This window comes from Lissotriton helveticus, chromosome 4_1 (assembly GCF_964261635.1).
Source record: "Lissotriton helveticus chromosome 4_1, aLisHel1.1, whole genome shotgun sequence".
NCBI classification, from domain to species: Eukaryota; Metazoa; Chordata; class Amphibia; order Caudata; family Salamandridae; genus Lissotriton; species Lissotriton helveticus.
In genome coordinates, this window is record NC_136063.1 from 1830385809 (window position 1) to 1830404358 (window position 18550).

General features: G+C 46.5%; 1 protein-coding gene across 2 annotated transcripts in view; it reads left to right on the forward strand.

The window, feature by feature from the left end:
* Positions 1 to 18550, forward strand: part of CHM (CHM Rab escort protein) — a 732389-nt gene that overhangs the window by 600058 nt on the left and 113781 nt on the right. The gene's annotated exons all lie outside the window — the stretch shown is intronic.

Here is an 18550-nt window from a genome sequence, read left to right on the forward strand (position 1 = left end):
TCCCTCGCTGAACGTTGTGCCCCGCGTTCGGGGCTTCTTTGTTTTGTTAAAATTCTGCTTCCCTTTTTCAGGTTCGCTGTTTTGACCATCGTGAGGAGATCGGGAGCGGTGGAAAGTGCGGTTCGGTGTCCTGAACGAGCCGCGTCGCCGGGTTGGTGTGCTGCACGAGCTGCGTCGTTTGCCTGGTGATCGCAGGTGGAGGAAACCGCTACTGGATTCTGTTTCTCGGCGGCACGGCGTGGTCGCGTTCATCAGGCGAACGGGGAGCGGCCGGTGTTTTTCCCTTCTATCGTTCCAGGTTATCAGGGGTTATCGAGGCCAGCCGCGTGGAGCCAGCCGCGTCAGGAGATCGTCGTCTGCAAGAGGAAGGGAGGCTGCAGCTGCCGAGAAGGGGTCCGCGTTACAAGTAACTGTGCGTCACCGGGTAGTGTCCGCGGCGACCAGACAAGGTAATTGGGGGCGCGAAGGGCTGGGTCGAGCAGCGGGCCGGCTGCTGCATACCGCGCTAGGGTCGGGGGGGTGCTCCGGTAATCGGGGACGGCCCAACACAGTGTCCTACCGAGGAATTACACGCTGTACAAAGGATTACTGGACTGCACAATCAATTTGAACGGCATAATAAGGCCGGAGGGAGCTAAGTTTGGAAGCATAGCGAGAGTGGGAGCGAATTGCGCCGGGAAATTGGCGCGCACTCCAGCGAACGGCTAATAAGGCCGGGGTGGGGCAATTTTGAAATTGAACAAGAGCAGATGATACTCGAGCACGTAATTGTTTACTACTGCACAGTTTTTAATGTGGTAATTGTCAGTCCACGAATGATATAAAAGCAAGGTGACATTTATTGAAAGTGTTTTCACTACTATATGGTATTAACTGGTATGTGAACTGTTGTTCAAGCATACGAACGTGGCATTGCTTCAAGTGTTGGTCACTATTGTGGGGTATTAATTAGTCAATAACTTGTTGTTCGAGTAGTTGCACAAAAGCGCACAATAAAGGGGCTCAGGAATGTACCGGTCGGTTGCATAAGTATGATTTAAGGCCATTGATACAAGGAGTTTTTTAGGGCCGCACAGCAACTGTGAGGTTACAAGGGAGGGTTCAACCGTCCGCTGTATTTAAGGTGGGTTTTCCAACTGCTTTATTACACGGTATTAATACTTGTTTTCAGTTCCAGGCAACCTTAACTGCATTATTGGCACATTTCAGCAGACGGTGCACACAACGTGGTGAGGGCTGTGACCGCAGACCACCGTCGTCGACGAGGATACAGGAGGGGTCGGTAAGAGGGGTACGGGGGGCTAGCATTCATAGCTCCTGGTGGCCGCCGGGTGGGTCTACATTAGGTTTACTCACCCCCTTACATAAGCGGACAAGCCGCTAGTGTTGCGGTCGCCGTTGCATGGTGCTGAAAGCCCCCTGGTGACCCTCCATCTGAAAGGTACACACAGCTGACCTGTTGGGAATTAAGTAGGCAGCGGGTGTTTTTGGGGGGGGTTAGCATCATGCCAGGTCCAAGGGGGGGAAAAAGGGGGTCCAACATGGAGGCTATGATGCGGGCTATGATGCGGGAGATGAGTGACATTAAACAACAGCTGGGACAAATTAAGGAGCGGGAAGCCCGGCTGGAGGATAGAGATGGCGAGGCACCGGGCCCGTCCGGGAGACCGGTCCGCAAGAGGGTGGCACCAGTGCCAAGAGGGGAATTTGTCACCCCGCAAGGGAAACCTAGGTCCAAAAGACCCAAGGAGGCGGTACCCACCCCAGGCCCAGGGGATACGTTACCCGCCGCACCGCCCGCGGTGGTCCCACCCCCGCATGTGCCTACACCCATTGCCCCTGGGGTGCCGGTGCCGGCAGGTCAACCAGTAGACGCTGGGGCTGCTTCCGCACCGGTGCCCACAATCCCGGGTACAGGCGGGCCGCACCCGACGCCCGCTCTGCCAGCTGTGCCAGGACCACTGGGCATAACCCCAGTGGTACCTGTTGTCCCGGGGGGTAACGTAGATTCAATGCCACCCGAATTGTTATCTCAGTTAACGGCCATGATGCCATGGCTCCAAAAAGGAGGAGCCTTCCCGAATTCTGCAGACCATGCGGCAGAGGCGGCAAGGTTCGTAGAAAAAATTAGATCGGCACCGATCGCCGACAGTGTTGCATTGCCAATTTCTTCTCCCCTTGCAGGTCCAAGTGTTCCCCAGCTGGACGGAGTACAAGGGCAGCCGCCCCCGGTGCCCGCGCTTGGTAAGGAAGTGGCATTGCCGCTCTTGGGGGACGGGGTAGTACCTTCCAGGAGCGAAAATCTAGCTCAACATGTGTCTTTAGCTGTTAAAGAAATGATTTGGGCTGATAAATACGTGTACATTTATTCTTTATTATTGGATAATAGGGAAATGGAGCAGGCGAAAGCACTGAAAGAGTGGATGCTCCCAAGTGAATGGAGGGCGCAGTGCACTAGATTCAGGGTTGAGGAAAATCTCAATAATTGGATGCAAGCATGGGCTGTTTTCACTGCAGTTAAGGCTGAGCGTCCTCCAGATCTGCAGGCTGCATTGGCTTGCTACTCGAGCAGGATTGTGGGGTGGAGTCAGCAGTATTCTGGGGAAGCATGGAAGGGTTATGATGTAAATTTTAGGAAGGCATTGGAATTCAATAGAGCATTACCATGGGACTCGGTAGATTCCATGGCCTGGCACAAACAGTTCTCTGACACTGCACCTCCCCCTCAGTTCGGTGCGGGCAGGGTGTTCACTAGACCGCAGCAGCCCTTTCGGCCCCCCCAAACGAGTGAAGTACCTGGGAAATTTAGGGCAGGTGGGCCAGAGAAGAAAGGAGTGTGCTGGGATTTTAATAAGCGTACCTGCACAAGGGCCGCGTGTAAGTTTAGGCATGCATGTGCCTCCTGTGGGCACCCCTCTCATCCAGAATCTACCTGTAGGTCCAAGCAAGGTAACACGGGACAGAGGGGTAGGGGTAAGCCACTATAAGTCAGACACGTCACGCCCCCCCACTCCAGTGGATGTGGTGGCAATGATTCCATTCTTGAACAGATACCCTGACCACAAAGCGGCCACCCTACTCCAGGAAGGTTTTTCTAAAGGTTTTAGGATCCCGGCCGGGGGATACACAGGCAGTGCGCACTGTAGAAATCAATTATCAGTCACACAGAATCCGGCTGTTGTGGCTGCCAAAATTGACAAGGAGCTTTCCTTAGGCAGGATATCTGGCCCTTATTCTGCAGTGCCAGTACACAACTTTGTGTGTTCCCCACTGGGAGTTGTCCCCAAGAAAGAGAAGGGGCAATTCAGATTGATTCATAACCTATCAGCGCCAAAGGGGGCCTCACTGAATGATGCCATTGACGAAGGTATCTGTAGTGTTAAGTACGCCTCTTTTGATCAGGCTGTGACCTTATTACAGGCCACAGGACCCGGGGCGCTGATGGCGAAATCAGACATAGAGTCCGCCTTCCGCCTCCTCCCAGTCCACCCGGCAGATCAACATCTTTTAGGTTTCACCTTTAGGGATAGGTTCTACATGGACAAATGCATGCCTATGGGTTGTTCTATTTCTTGCGCCTACTTTGAGATGTTTAGTTCATTTCTTGAATGGGCCATGAGACAGGTGACAAGCCATCAGAGGGTCATGCATTACTTAGATGATTTCCTCTTCCTCGGTACAGCGGGTTCTCAGGAGTGCGCACTAGCATTGCAGGAATTTTGCGTGCTCATGCGGGCTTTTGGGGTCCCGCTTGCGCCTGGGAAGACGGTGGGCCCGACCACCTGCTTGGAATTTCTGGGCATCGAGATTGACTCGATGGAGAAATGTTTTAGACTACCTAAGGACAAGGTGCACAAATTCAGGACGTCGCTACGGTTATGCCTCCGCAAGGAGAAGGTCACTTTGCAGCAATTACAGGAGGTGGTAGGGCAACTGAATTTCGCACTAAGGATCATCCCAATGGCTCGCCCCTTCTCTCGCTCCATCGCGCACGCGATGCAGGGGCTGAGGGAAAAGCACCACCGCACGCGCCTATCGTCTGAAATTCGCCAGGATATGCTTATTTGGATGGCATTCCTGGAGGATTTTAACGGTAGGGTGGTCTGGCCCGGCCCGCTCACTACATCAGCGGAGTTGGGACTATGGACCGATGCGGCCGGTAGTGTGGGCTTTGGTGCCATCCTAGGGAATAGGTGGGTCGCTCAACAATGGCCAGAAGAATGGAACACATGGGGTTTGCTCGGCAACATTGGCTTCCTGGAACTTTTTCCAATATGGGTGGCACTGATGGTCTGGCCCGAACACCTATGTAACCGATCAGTGGTGTTTTGGTCAGACAACATGACAGTGGTGGAATGTATCAATCAGCAAGGGGCACGGTGTCCTTTCATACTTCGTTTGATCAAAGAAATTGTTCTGCGTTGCCTTAAACTGAATGCTAATTTTAGAGCCAAACATGTCCCTGGTGTTTTAAACAATGCTGCTGACGCCCTTTCTCGCTTCAAAATGCAGGTTTTCAGGGAACATCTCCCCACAGCAGACCCCTCGCCAGCACACTTCCCAGCAGTACTTTGGCAGATTGGTGCCCCAGATTACAAGACCTCGTGGTCGCTAGCCTAGCTCCCAGGACCAAGACGGCTTACGAAGGGGCGTTTCTGTCTTATTGTTCCTTTTTGGGGCCACAGTGGGAAGTGCTTTGGGCGAAGGAGGATGGGTTTGCAGCCTATTTAGAATGGATGCACAAAGAGGGGCGCTCAGTAGCAGCGGCAACCAGACATAGGGCAGCAGTGTCATTCTTCGCTCAAGCTAGGGGCTTCCGGGATCCCACCAATACCTTTATGATACGCAAGGCTTTAAGGGGATGGCGCCGTATTCAGGGACACCAGAAGGATAAGAGGAAGCCCATGGGGTTGGCCCGGCTAACAGCCTTACTGGGCACGCTGGAGTTAGTTTGTAACTCGGAGTGGGAAGTGCTTCTTTTTGGGGCGGCATTCTCCCTGGCATTTTATGGGGCACTGAGAATTAGTGAACTTGTGGCAGGATCTAAGGCTGACATACTAGGTGGCTTGCAGAAGGCTGGGGTGACGATAAGGGGTGACACCATGTGGGTGATTATCCAGAAATCAAAGACCGATCAAGAAGCTAGGGGTCACACCATAGTTCTGCAACGGGCCCCCGCCAACCCGTGCTGCCCGGTGAGGCACGTGGAGTCACTCATGGGGTTATTGGTCGGTTCAGCTGGCAGGGCGTTGCTCTGTCACGCCGACGGGAGCCCCTTAACCAGGTATCAATTCAGGAGAGTGTTCGAATTAGGGGTTACAAGAGCGGGTCTTGATCCTAGAGATTTTGGATCTCATTCCTTCAGGATTGGGGCAGCAACTGAGGCGGTGGCGGGGGGCCTCCCAGTGGAAAGAGTGAAGACAATTGGGAGGTGGTCGTCAGACTGCTATAAACGTTATGTTCGGATTGACATGCTATGATTACCTGTCACTCACGCTTGGTCTATTTTCCGCTCTCTTACAGTTTCTCAGACCTGTTACGCAGGGGAGGAATTTGTCGTCGGGCACCGCCAGTATTCATCGGCACGGAGCGGCGACCAGGAAACAACAAAGAGCAATGTCTGGATTGTTGGTCATTCATATGTGAAGCGAGCGGAATGTGTCTTCCTGTCAGGTGTCAAGAAGGGAAGGGCGGCACAATTAGGATTGAATATCACGTTCTTTGGCAGAGGAGGGTTGTGTCTTCACGAGTTTAGGGGATTCTTCCAGGGGCTGTTAGCACGCCAGCGGGCTCCACCGTCAGTGGTGATACTTCACCTTGGGGAGAACGATTTGGCAACACTGGGCAGGCGCACCTTGATTGAGGAGATTATCTCAACAGCGGGTTGGATAGCTAGGACCTGCCCCGGGTGCACGCTAGTATGGTCACAACTAATACCTCGACTTCAGTGGCGGGGGGGCGATTCAGTCAGGGCGTTGAATCACTCGGTAAAGAGGATCAACACACGGCTGGATAGGTTGTTCCGAACTCCTGTGTTACAGTCAATACCTCATGGGTGCATCTGGGGTCAAAAGTATTACTTGAAAGACGGGGTTCATCTGACAGAAGAGGGTAATGTCCTATGGGCTGACAATATCTGGGCTTGGCTGGAGGGCTGGGGTAGGAGGATGTGTCCTTAGATAGGGGCTAGAGGGGGAGGCCAGATCGTCGGTTAACAATACTGGCCCGTGGCGGTAAGGTCATTATCGGTGAGCACATATTTGAGGTCTGAGGGGGCGGGCATCATCCTATGGAGGTTCCCGCCCAGGGGGAGGAGCCTGCGGGCCACTCCCAGTACTCCAGGGGCAAGGTAATATGCAAAGGAGCGCGGGTAGGAGTAGTTCACGCTTTCCTTAGGCTGGTAGCCACCCCGCGCGCGTGGACTCATGACGCCACCGGCGCAGAGTAAGGGCCCTCCCTTAGTGGGTAAATGGAGTTTGGGGCGTAGACCGGGCAATTCCCGGGGTAACACTGCGCATGCGCACTTCTAAGGGGAAGGCGCAGCTTGTAGGACCTGACACCGGTAGTGACCCTGCCATATGGCCAGAAATGTACAAAAATCAAGATAGGATGTTTAGTTAAGCTAGGAACAACTTGTATTAGAGTTTTGTTAAGGTCAGGCTCTCAAACTTGTTGATAACGATTGTATAACTGAATGTCCTGCTGATTTTTGTATTTCATCGTTGATTATGCAATTAAAACCCTTTTTAATTTCATACTTTAATAAATACGGCCGGGCGACTAGCGCCCGCCTTCCAAAGAGTAAACACGTCTCGTGTCCACGTTCCTTGGTGTTGGGTGCCGGATTGGGGGGGAGGCGGCAGCTAGTCGCTGACCATGTGAAAAGGGGGGGCCCTCGGCCCCCCCGCACGCATGGCGGCGCGGCGACCGCCTCACTCCCTCTCCCCGCGGGTCTTTCGACGGTGGGGGCGTGCCCTGGGGGCGCGGCCCACCGCCGATTGGCCGGCGCCCCTCCTGACCCGGAATCAATGGACTGGTTCCGGGTCGGGGGGGGCGGGCGTGAGGAGGGGCCACCCGGCCCCTCGGGAATAAGAAGTAGGGAGCGCCCAGGAGACTCCCTTGTCCCTGGACGCTCCCTCGCTGAACGTTGTGCCCCGCGTTCGGGGCTTCTTTGTTTCCCACCCACCATCCCTTGGTACAAAGCTTAAGCAGCGTTATGTCCGGTCTAATGGTAAGTTTCATAGGTAGAGACCGCGGGAGAGAGTAGGTTGTTGTGGTATTTTGTGATCTGTTGTCAGGACCTTTTTCCCTTTGTAGAAAATGATGTGTGAAGTGAACTATATTTGAAGATATGTGTCGTTAGGCCTTTTTTCCCTTTGTAGATATACGTAGATATTGTGATTATGAGCAACATGCGTGAACTGAATTGTAATTTTATGCCATGTGTCGTTAGGGCTTTTTTCCCCTTTAGCTATGCGTGGATACTGTTATTTATTAGCCAGTGTAGTTGTCCTTTAGACTTTTTTCCATAGGTCGTCGTATTTATTAGGTATGGGGCATGCGGTAAGGTCATTATCGGTGAGCACATATTTGAGGTCTGAGGGGGCGGGCATCATCCTATGGAGGTTCCCGCCCAGGGGGAGGAGCCTGCGGGCCACTCCCAGTACTCCAGGGGCAAGGTAATATGCAAAGGAGCGCGGGTAGGAGTAGTTCACGCTTTCCTTAGGCTGGTAGCCACCCCGCGCGCGTGGACTCATGACGCCACCGGCGCAGAGTAAGGGCCCTCCCTTAGTGGGTAAATGGAGTTTGGGGCGTAGACCGGGCAATTCCCGGGGTAACACTGCGCATGCGCACTTCTAAGGGGAAGGCGCAGCTTGTAGGACCTGACACCGGTAGTGACCCTGCCATATGGCCAGAAATGTACAAAAATCAAGATAGGATGTTTAGTTAAGCTAGGAACAACTTGTATTAGAGTTTTGTTAAGGTCAGGCTCTCAAACTTGTTGATAACGATTGTATAACTGAATGTCCTGCTGATTTTTGTATTTCATCGTTGATTATGCAATTAAAACCCTTTTTAATTTCATACTTTAATAAATACGGCCGGGCGACTAGCGCCCGCCTTCCAAAGAGTAAACACGTCTCGTGTCCACGTTCCTTGGTGTTGGGTGCCGGATTGGGGGGGAGGCGGCAGCTAGTCGCTGACCATGTGCATCCTTAGCATTAGTGTCCAAAAAGACTGGAGAGTGTTATTTGCATGTAAAAAAAAAAACTCCCAAACACCCTCTTATTTTGTGGCGGGGAGCCGAAAGGACGTCTCAAATTATATTTTCCAGCTGAAAACTAAAAGAATAACATTTACAGTGCAGGCGCACCTAAGGTCTAATCGTGAATGATTGCATTTAGTGTCCGATTAAACTTTTTTGTACGTTAGTCTATAATTTTCATTGAATTTCATGTGAATGCCTTAGAACAGTGATTCTTAATCTTTTGACTTCTGTGGTCCCCCACGCAATCCTTACTGGAATTCAAGGATCCCCACTGAATAATTATTGGAATCCACGAACCCCCACTGGGTAATAACAGGAAGCAGGGGATCCCGGCCTAAACAATTTTGATGATTTGAACCACAAAACAATACATATTTTATTTAATTTACAAACGAAATCATACTTTCAATGATACTGGGAAGGTTGGAGCTTTTCTAAATTCAATTAAGGCAAACCATCGTCCATGTTATGTTCTATTTGATGCATTTGCACTGTTCCACAAATTAATCTTGAAGATACCAACTTCATTTCGGCCACCAATTTCAAATTCCTTCACATATACAAAACGTTTAAAGAAGTTCAGTTTTGCTTGTATTTATATACACTTTATTAACCTGTTAGTAATATTTCATTTTCTAAGCAGACATGGACACCTGAGTAAACTATGCCGACCCCTGTGGATTCCCGCATCGCACTTTAAGAACCACTGCCTTAGAATGCGTGTGAACCTCATAAAATCCAATTAAAATAATTAAATTCACACAGAACCTTTACACCTGTCTCTTTATTGGGAAGTTATACTCTCCTTTAAAACTCTGTGCCAGTGCGGAGCAGGTGCTACATTGAGGGTAGCGTAGAGAGCTGCCATATGGCACCACCACAAATTGCCATAAGAAAGAGGCCTCAAAATTGGCACTGTTGCAGAATGAAGGGTTGGTGGGAGAGTCCAAACTGCACAGGAGCCGGCTTCTGTGGGGACACCGGGATTGAAGCCCCAGGAATAAATACTCTGAAGTGCTTGTAAATGCACTTCAAACCATAGACTCTGCAGGGTAATAGAGGTATGAGCAGTAAGTATTTCATTTTATCATTTCAGTTCGTACTTAGTAGCTACTGCTACCCTTTTGGTGGCCGTGCTGCGTGAGATTTGCAGTTATAACTGTAACAAAAGGGCATTCGTTGTGGGTACTAAACATTTTAGCACGTTGCATTGTTATAGGAGAGCTGTGAATGTTGGCCCATTAGTTAAAAATCTGGACATGCACATTTCATTGGCTAAAATCCAAGGCAGCTTGAATGAGTTACACATGATATAATATCACTAGGATCCTGGGCCGTAGACTGGCCGTAGTGGACACCGGGCATTTCCCCAATGGGCCGGAGGGGTGGAGGCTGGTTTTGTGGCAATGGTGGCCAGTTTCGTCACTATGGGCCGGTTTTGCAGAAGTTCTGCAATATCATCTCACTGTAGCAAAAGGAGGAGCGGTGCTTCTTGCTAGCCCTCCCTAAAATCTTCTCTTACCCTCCCTAACACTCTTCCTAAACCCCTCTCGAACTGTCCCTAAACCCTCCTTACTCCTCCTAAACCCTTCCCATTTAGTAGTAAGCGGTTCCCTTTTTCCAGCCACTCCCTTGATCCCTCCCACATTTACTACTAAGTAGTCAGCTCACGTGTGAGGATCTCTATATAGAAAAGACAGAAGAGGTGGAGATTTACCCTTGTAGGTTTGTGGATAGCATTTTGTAGTACTTAAGTAATACTATTGTATTAAACGTAAAACAAAGTACAGTTTGTGAATGGAACCTTGAGTGTATATGTGACAGCTAGTGTGTGTATCTTATTCTTACAAGGGTGCTGTTGGAGGCTATTCCTGATGTATGGGGTGAAACCCCAACTTCTCAGGAGTGTCATGTTTCATTGGCCCACCCTGAAAGGACTTGCATATTTAACAAGTTCCCTCTCAGAGCCTGTGGGTTTGTAACAATCATGCTTCAACATGCACTACTTGACCACATTTTATCTACATTTTCTTGGTGGTGAACCCTCCTCAAATTCATCTGGAAATTTTTGTGTCTCTGAAATTCGAGGCAACTATCACTCCTTGTCCCTTTTGAAGATCACCAGCCACCACTAGTGACCTCAAGTGGCAGGGAGCAGAGAGGGCAGTGTGTGAGCAGAAGGGGACGCAGCATAGACCTGGCAATGAAACTAACAGCATTGCACAGTGCTAAAAGGGTTAAAATTGTTGAGGTCTCACAAGTGGATAACCTGCTTGACTCCCCCATCACCTGCAATTCTTTTCAATTTAGATTCAAAATTGGGTCATGTGCCCCTAGCCCCACCAATAGTTTTGTAATCCTGGTTCGCATGTCAGATCACAGGGGTCTGTGAAAACCCTCGCACTGAACCTGCTTTGGTACCACCATACCTGTGGTGACAGTACTTAACAACTATGCCATTCGCTGTAATTTAACTCCCAACGGCCGTTTTGTTCACCTTCCTTCACCAAAACAAACGCAGCCTTTGTGAAGCCCTTGGTTTTGCCAGCTATGGCGCTCTCGCACGCGCTGGGTTCTTGCTATTATACAGTTACCTAAAGTTTCCGGGAGGTTTCGTAGGTTCTCCGTGCCGATTTTTGCCGTTTCACCACAGGTTTTCACATTTTTAAGTGGATATAGATCATGAAAAAGGGTACTGAGTCAGCCTGCCAGAGAGCTCAACCCAGCTTTTATCCACAGCCCTTTCTCGCTTTCGCGCCTGCCGATCCTGTTTTTATTGTATAATTGCTGGTTAGCTTTCTGTGATGCATTAGCCACTGATGACTGCCTCATCACACTTCCTGCCATACACTGACATTTGTCTTAATGGCCGCCTTGACATTTCATCCTGCCACCACGTGCATGTTACATCGAACAAAACTGTAATATTCTGCGCCGACTCGCATTAAGTACACGATTTCCCAGCAGATTATTTCTCCCTTGGTTCTTTTATGTCTGTAGGCTATAAACGAAGTTCATTACAGAAGGGTACATATTTTTTTAGTTTATTACATAAGATCAGTAATGCATAAAATTACCTTACACCAAACTGCATTTGAAGGCAGCGCATATTGGACAAAAAAATAAATACTTTGTGATTAAAACTGGCTTTTAAAACGCAACAGTATTTGTCAAATACATCTTGATGTATATGATGGAGCCTAATAGGTAGGCCACTTGAAATATGTCTGCTCTCCCTGCCCCTCCCCCTCCATGATTCTCCTTCCATAGGTAGGAAATGAAGTTTGGCCGTTTCATATGGAGCTCCTGACTGGGTCCGGGCGGAGAGGGAGGGTAGGAGGGCTCTACCTGTAACTTGCAGCCCCCCCTCAAGTTTTGTTATGCCCCTGACCCTACTTCTAGAGTATCTTTTCCTAATCAGTCTTTTTACATCAGCCTATGTGCAATCAAGCATGTTATCTAACGGCTATTCAGATACTTTGCAACTCCCTTCACAGGCTGCCTCTCAGGTGCATATACTGAAGAACGTTCCTCCCTTAGGTTGTAACACTAATTAGGCTACATCTACTCTTTTAAATAAGGTAGTCCCCTAGATTAACACAAAAATACGAAAACTATTAACTCTTCTGCTACTTAGATTTTTCATTCGGATATTAGCATGGTTAGACGTGCTGGCAGTGTAGGCTATTCTAAAACAAAAAGCACATTGTAGCTGAGGCTTGCATTGCAGTTACCTTTTGTCTAGTTGAGTATTTACTGAGTCACAAGACCAATTAATCTCATTCACGTAATTATGTGACCTTGTTCCTTCAGGGTACTTCGACCTACTTCCTAGTCTCTACAGCCGTGTTACTGTTAACAACTCTCACAGTCCCTTAATCACAACAGTATTGAATCCATTCAAAAGTGTACTGTTTCAGCTACCCTACCTGTTAGTGACATTAATTCGCTCTTTGCCTCCTCTGTCCAGCTACTATTAGGTTTTCTGCCACATCTTGTTTGGACGACACAGACTGACTAAAGCCACCTCAAACAGGCTCTCAGGTCATTTCTATTGCTACCAGCACGTAACCTTATCTGATAAAGGCATTCATTTTTAAAGTTCAAAATGAGATTATACTGATCTCTTAGAATATTGCCGGCCTTGACACTAAACATAATCCTACACGGTTGTCCTTTATTTTGAAATGTAATATTATCTTTAAAGCGACCTCGCTAAACTTTGCCCCGCATATTGACGGTTAGATATCCTTCAGTCAGCTCACTACCTAGAGTTGGTCTATTAACATGGGGGTCCATTATCCTGAAATGGGTTGTTGCATTATATAACTCCGCATATCCAAATGATCAAATTAGTAGCTAAAAATTGGGTTCTGTTTTCATTATTAACTTCTATAACAACAATTTTTCGGCTGGTCGTTATACTTACCTAAACCATCTGAGCAATTTCGTGAACGGTGTAGTTGATAATTTCTGTACGAGAATGAATACTCATTATTGGTATGGTGGGTTTTAACATACACCATACCAGCCTTCCTATCTCATTAGACATTTCTCAAGAGATAGATGATAGTGACCATTTACCAGATGTTGTCTGACCGCAGAGTACAGCCTTAAACAACCCTATTGTTAATTGGAATTCTAGTCACATCAGACATTCCTTAAGTACAAGCTTTTTGGACTAGATGCTATGCAATCATCATGGATCATATATTATTGTCAATCAATCTATAAAACTTTATTCTGCCTAAAGAACAATAGACCATAAAAGTACATAAAGTATTTCACATAACTGTATATTCTTGTCTAAGTCGTCATTTCATTGGACATGTTAGCAAGTTTGTTGTTAGTCTATCTGTTTATAGTGATCAGGGTCCTCTCATATTTTCATTGAATTTTCCATGAGCCTCACATGTCAAGGTAAAGGCGTTGGCGGGCGTCTTTGCAGACACAATGTAGATCACAGTTATTTGTTACTGTGGGTAGATATTGTAAGCTTAAGAAAGTTAGTCTGTCTAGATGAGGACTCGGACAACTGTGTTAAGATTTTAGCTTCTGATTACGTGATTGCTGCTTTTATCAATGCCTTCTATGTTCCCTTAAGTTATGATCCCTCTTTTAACAAACAGGAACGATGGTTTGATCAGAATTCCAGTATTGCAAGTCACAAACTTGGAGGCACCCTCAAACAAATGCCCAGGAGTCAGTTGTTCGCTCCAGAATGCCATTCTAATACAATCCTGATCTCAGGACCATGACTGGTACATTAAAAGAAAGGGCTTCGGAGGACTTAAGCACTGCTGCCCCTATGATGTGGGACACAGCAGTTGTTTGGAAATCAGTCAATGGACATTTCTCTACAGATGTTTCAGGTCAGAATATGCTCTCAACACGTACCACCCAATAGATGATTGCCACATTTAAATTCCATCACAGATAAAAGACTTGTGATTTATTCACATCTAATAGTCTATCCACCAAAGTTGCTATCTGCTCACTATTATTTGTGCCTCACTATTTAAGACAAAGGAACAAAACAGAATAAATTGCTACACGGGAAGGTTGTTTATGCAAAAATTGGTTATATTTTTGCATAAAACAAGCTTCCCGTGTAGCAATTTATTCTGTTTTGTTCCTTTGTCTTAAATAGGGTGGCACAAATAATAGTGAGCAGATAGCAACTTTGGTGGATAGACTATTAGATGTGAATAAATCACAAGTCTACTATCTGTGATTGATTCTAAAAATAAATTCCCCTATTGGTACATTCTTTATAATTGATAACTAGCCCGAGCCTGCAAGGGTATATTGGGTAACCCACCGTCTCTTGCAACATTTAAATTCCAAAACAAAGTAATAGCTGACCCAAGCCCCGAGAGGAAGTCTCAGACTCAATTTCTTGTTGTCATACCAGTTTAGCCCTTAGCTACAGTCCAGAGGAAGTCATTCTGGCCCTGTAAAATACTCGAAATAATAAAGCCCCTGGCCCTGATGGCCTTCTGCTTTATATTTTAAGTGAAATTTGAACATGTGGGCTTCATTTATAACTAGTGCTTTGAAAGCTTTTTTGTATTTTAATTGATTTCCACCATCATGGTCAACTGTTGCCATTGTACCCGACAGTTGCCAAAATGGTATTGCCCTGGTTCTCTTATCGATTTGTGGTGGTTGGCAGGATACTGGTGAACAAGATTCAAGATTGGGCTGAATAGAATAATATCCTTGTACACTGTCAGTATGGGGTTTGCCGTGGTATGGGAACAGTGGAGCAGCGCGTAAATTTGCACTTCTTAATAAGCAAATATGTACATGCCTCATGCGGTTCAATACACTTAGCTTTCATGGATTTCACATCTGCCTTCGATAGTGTTAGTTGTACCAAACTGTGGCTGATCCTTGAACACAAGGATGTAGACCGTCTAACTGTAGATTTTTTTTAAAGAGGCTCCATGGTGACTTGTTAGCAAATGTAAGATAAAGTCCCAATGGGGCGCTTTCATATGTACTAATTATGTGGAAGCTGGATACCATAGGTTGGTTTCCCTGGGTGAACAGGATGCCTCCAAGCTGTTTCTTGAAGATCAATACCAGCTCTTCTATGTGCAGATGACGTGGTTGTCTCTCTTCAAACCGCCAGTCGTATAAAGCGACTGCTCGGTGGGTATGTTGGTGTTATGTATAAACTGGACACTTCTATAAATTTAAATAAGTCTTTTGCACTCACTTCATGTCCCAAGCCGAGCAAGTTGAAAGTATTCTCAGTCAATGGGCGTGTAATAAAATGTAGCTAATTTCTCTTACCTATGTATCTGCTTTGAATAACAAAGCCAACAATTCACAACCAGTACATAAGTACAAGACACAATTCATCAGATGATGGGGTGTAAGCAAATAAACTGGGTTTTAAACATTTATAAGAGCAATTTAATTTTATCTGCCTTCCATGGGGCTGTACTAGGGGTTCAGTATGACCTAAAGACATCGAAAGAGAGGAAAACATTTCTGTGCAAGACTAGGACTTCCTCAGAGCATTTCTCATTATATATGCCAGGGAGAACTTGAGCTATAATATGTGGAGGATATCATACAACTTTTGCTTCTAATTCTTTGGATTACCATCTGTACAAATAATACAGCTAAGATGTCACTTGAGATCATCTGTGATTGGTTTCCATGAGTGAACTATATAACAAATGTGTGTAAAATGATAGGTGGCCCAGATTTAAATGACAACCTAATAAAATATCTGTAAGGCTGATAAACTTTACATTCAAAAACAATTTTCTGATTTAGAGACTCTTGTAGAGAACAATGTGAACTAATCAAGACCTCGGTTAGATCTCTTGTGGTCACTGTGTCCAGCCCAGTACTGCAACAGGAGTTTATTCTTTAGATTTATTTATTTGAGCGTAAACGTTTGTGCAGCTTTAATGTGTAGTTACACACCATGGTTTATTTACTTCAAAGAGCTGGTCGTGTCAAGATTTTGTGCATTGATGTGAATCGGATAATCAGTTCTTACAGACTGTTACATTTTATTTGGTTTTGTAATCTTTTCAAATCCCTAGCACTAAATTTCTGAAACCCACTATTTTACTATCAGCCAAGCAACTATTTTGTTTCTCCAAATGTTGCCCGAGATCATGGTAATGTAGTGTGTGGGAACATCTTTAAAATATGCTCTGGATTTCTTTGTTATATTAAAATGTATTGCTTAATGTAGGTTAAGTTACTGTGGTCTTGATCACTTGTTGTTTAATCAGGATTGTATGTTGTTTCTATATATATTTTTTTTCTCTCTGTTTTACGGCTTTTACTGGATAAACTAAATATTGAATTGAACTAAGATATGTAGCAGTTTCCATATTAATCATGGATCTGTCATTTCAAAGGCGCTTCAAAGGGAGATGTAAGTTATGGTATTTATCGAATACAAACCGAGCTGAATAATAACAGGAAGCTGTATAAAATATAGATGAAGATGCACGATCAATCAATCAATCATGAGTTTATATAGCGTGTATATAGCGTGGCTACTCACCATGAGGGTCTCAAGGCGCTGGGGGTGGTGTGGGAGAATGGGGGGAACGGGGATTGCTGATCTGTCTGGGCATGGAGGTTCAGTCGAATTGCCATGCCTTGAGGTCCTTCTTGAATTGGGTCATCGGTGATGGCCTGAGGTGGAGGGGGCAGGGTGTTCCAGGTCTTTGTGGCTAGATAGGAGAAGGATCTTTCTCCGGCTCTGGTCTTGTGGATCCGTGGGACGGAGGCCAGGGCTATCTGTAATTCAAATTGGGACTATGCTGTCAACATACTGGTATACACAGTGAACGGGCGTGATGTAAAGATACGAAAATATTGGACACGCACCTGTATGTGGTTGGAAGTGTATTGCCTCGGAGCTGGGGGAGCGTGGTGTGTCCAGAAGTGACAGCCGAGTCCGAGCATGTCGGAGTGAGGAGCGTGCCGTGATCCAAGTGGTTCGTGTGGACTACTAGACAAGAGGCCATTGTGTGGTGGTGTCGGCGTGTCCAGGCGTCGCGCTGCAGTCCCTTCGGGTCCTGTCAGTCTACAGCTTGGGAAGAGGTTCCCACCGCCATTATACCTTCTCTCAGCGACCTTGAAGTTTTGGTTCTGGTGTGGCCTGGTTGTATGAGAGAGTCGGGAGTGCCTGCTCCGCCTGTGGATCGACGCTCGCCTGCAGCTGAGGGGAAGGAAGAAGAAAAAACTCCTGTCAGGGTGTTCTAGCGTCACCTGACTAAAACCGGAATCCAGCGATGCACCCGGCGCACCAGCAACTAAGGGCTGTGTGTTCTTGATGGAGAATGAACCCTTGCCGGTGACTTTGTTCGTCGTGTTAGCCTGTCTGGAGGAGACTGCATTGCGGAAGGTTGTGTATAATATTCTCCTCACCACAGCAAAGGTTAACAGTGGACTTACCAGGGGTATAAATTTCCCAGTTACGTGGTGGTAAGTGCTATGCATATAATCTGACGGGGCAGAACAGGAAGGACATTCAGTAATTCACCACATCGTAAAGGAACTGTGACTGATAAGCTAACGTAACAAGACTAGTATATCCTTAAAAAAAAAAATCTGGTGGGGTAGCTAATATTTCCTACTACTGTGCTGAGGTTTTGCTCACATCCTGTATGACCAAGGTTAGGTGGTGGTTGTGAAGTATAACGTTTCCCCTTGTCCATCCCTCTGTTTTTTTTTGTAACAATGGCAGCAGCAAGCATGAGTCAACCCCCACCCTTCCTAAACGATATAGGTGAACCTGAAATTAGTTGGAAGGAGTGGGTGAAATTATTTGAATCATACCTAATAGCTGTCGGAGGTGAAAAATACAAGGCAGAAAGGAAAAAACACATCCTGTTACACAATTTAAGTAGACAAGGGCGCAAGGTTTATGAGTCTCTACCCATGTTAGAACAGGAGGGAGAGGAGGAAACCGATGTTGATGTGTATGAGCAAACCATGGTCAAGTTAGAGAAACATTTTTGGGACAGGGTAAATGTGGTGTTAGAACGCCATAAGTTTTTCAAAAGATGTCAGGGTAAACAAGAGTCTGTACAAAATTTCATTGCATCATTGTGGGGTCTGACTCAGCTATGTGAGTTTGGTAGTTTAAGGGACCGACTTGTGAGATGTACCAATAACACACGTATCCAGGAGAAATTACTAGCCAAAAACCCAGGGTTAAGAGAAGCTATTGAAATAGCTAAGTCAGTTGAACATACAGCAAGATGCATTAAAGAAATGAAACCTAATGGGGAGGAGAGGGCTTCTATAAAGGAAGAGGAGGACGGTAATGTAGTGTGTAAGGTAAAGTCAAAAGAAAATTACAGTGTAAGAGGAGAATCTAAGGAGAAGGGTCCCAAATGCTACAGGTGTGGCAGCAATAACCATTTTGCAACTTTTTTCCAGTGCCTGGCAAGGTTTATCACTTGTAAAAAATGTAATAGAAGAGGGCATTTCACGAGAGTATGTAGAGATGGAGAACTGCACACTAGAAATGAGGGAAGGAATATGGAGAAGAGTGCAGCCAGGGAAGTAAAGTGTATAGAGCATAGAGGCGGGAAGATAATCTTGCAAGTAAAGGACATAAATAGTACCATAAACTCTATTTACCCCAAATGCGATGTCTTCCTTGATGACAAACGTGTAGAAATGTACGCAGACTCATGCTCTCCATACACCTTACTTAACAAAGATGATTTTGTGTCTATGGAAAATTGTAATGTTAATCAATTGAAAATGCCTGACATTTCTCCCACA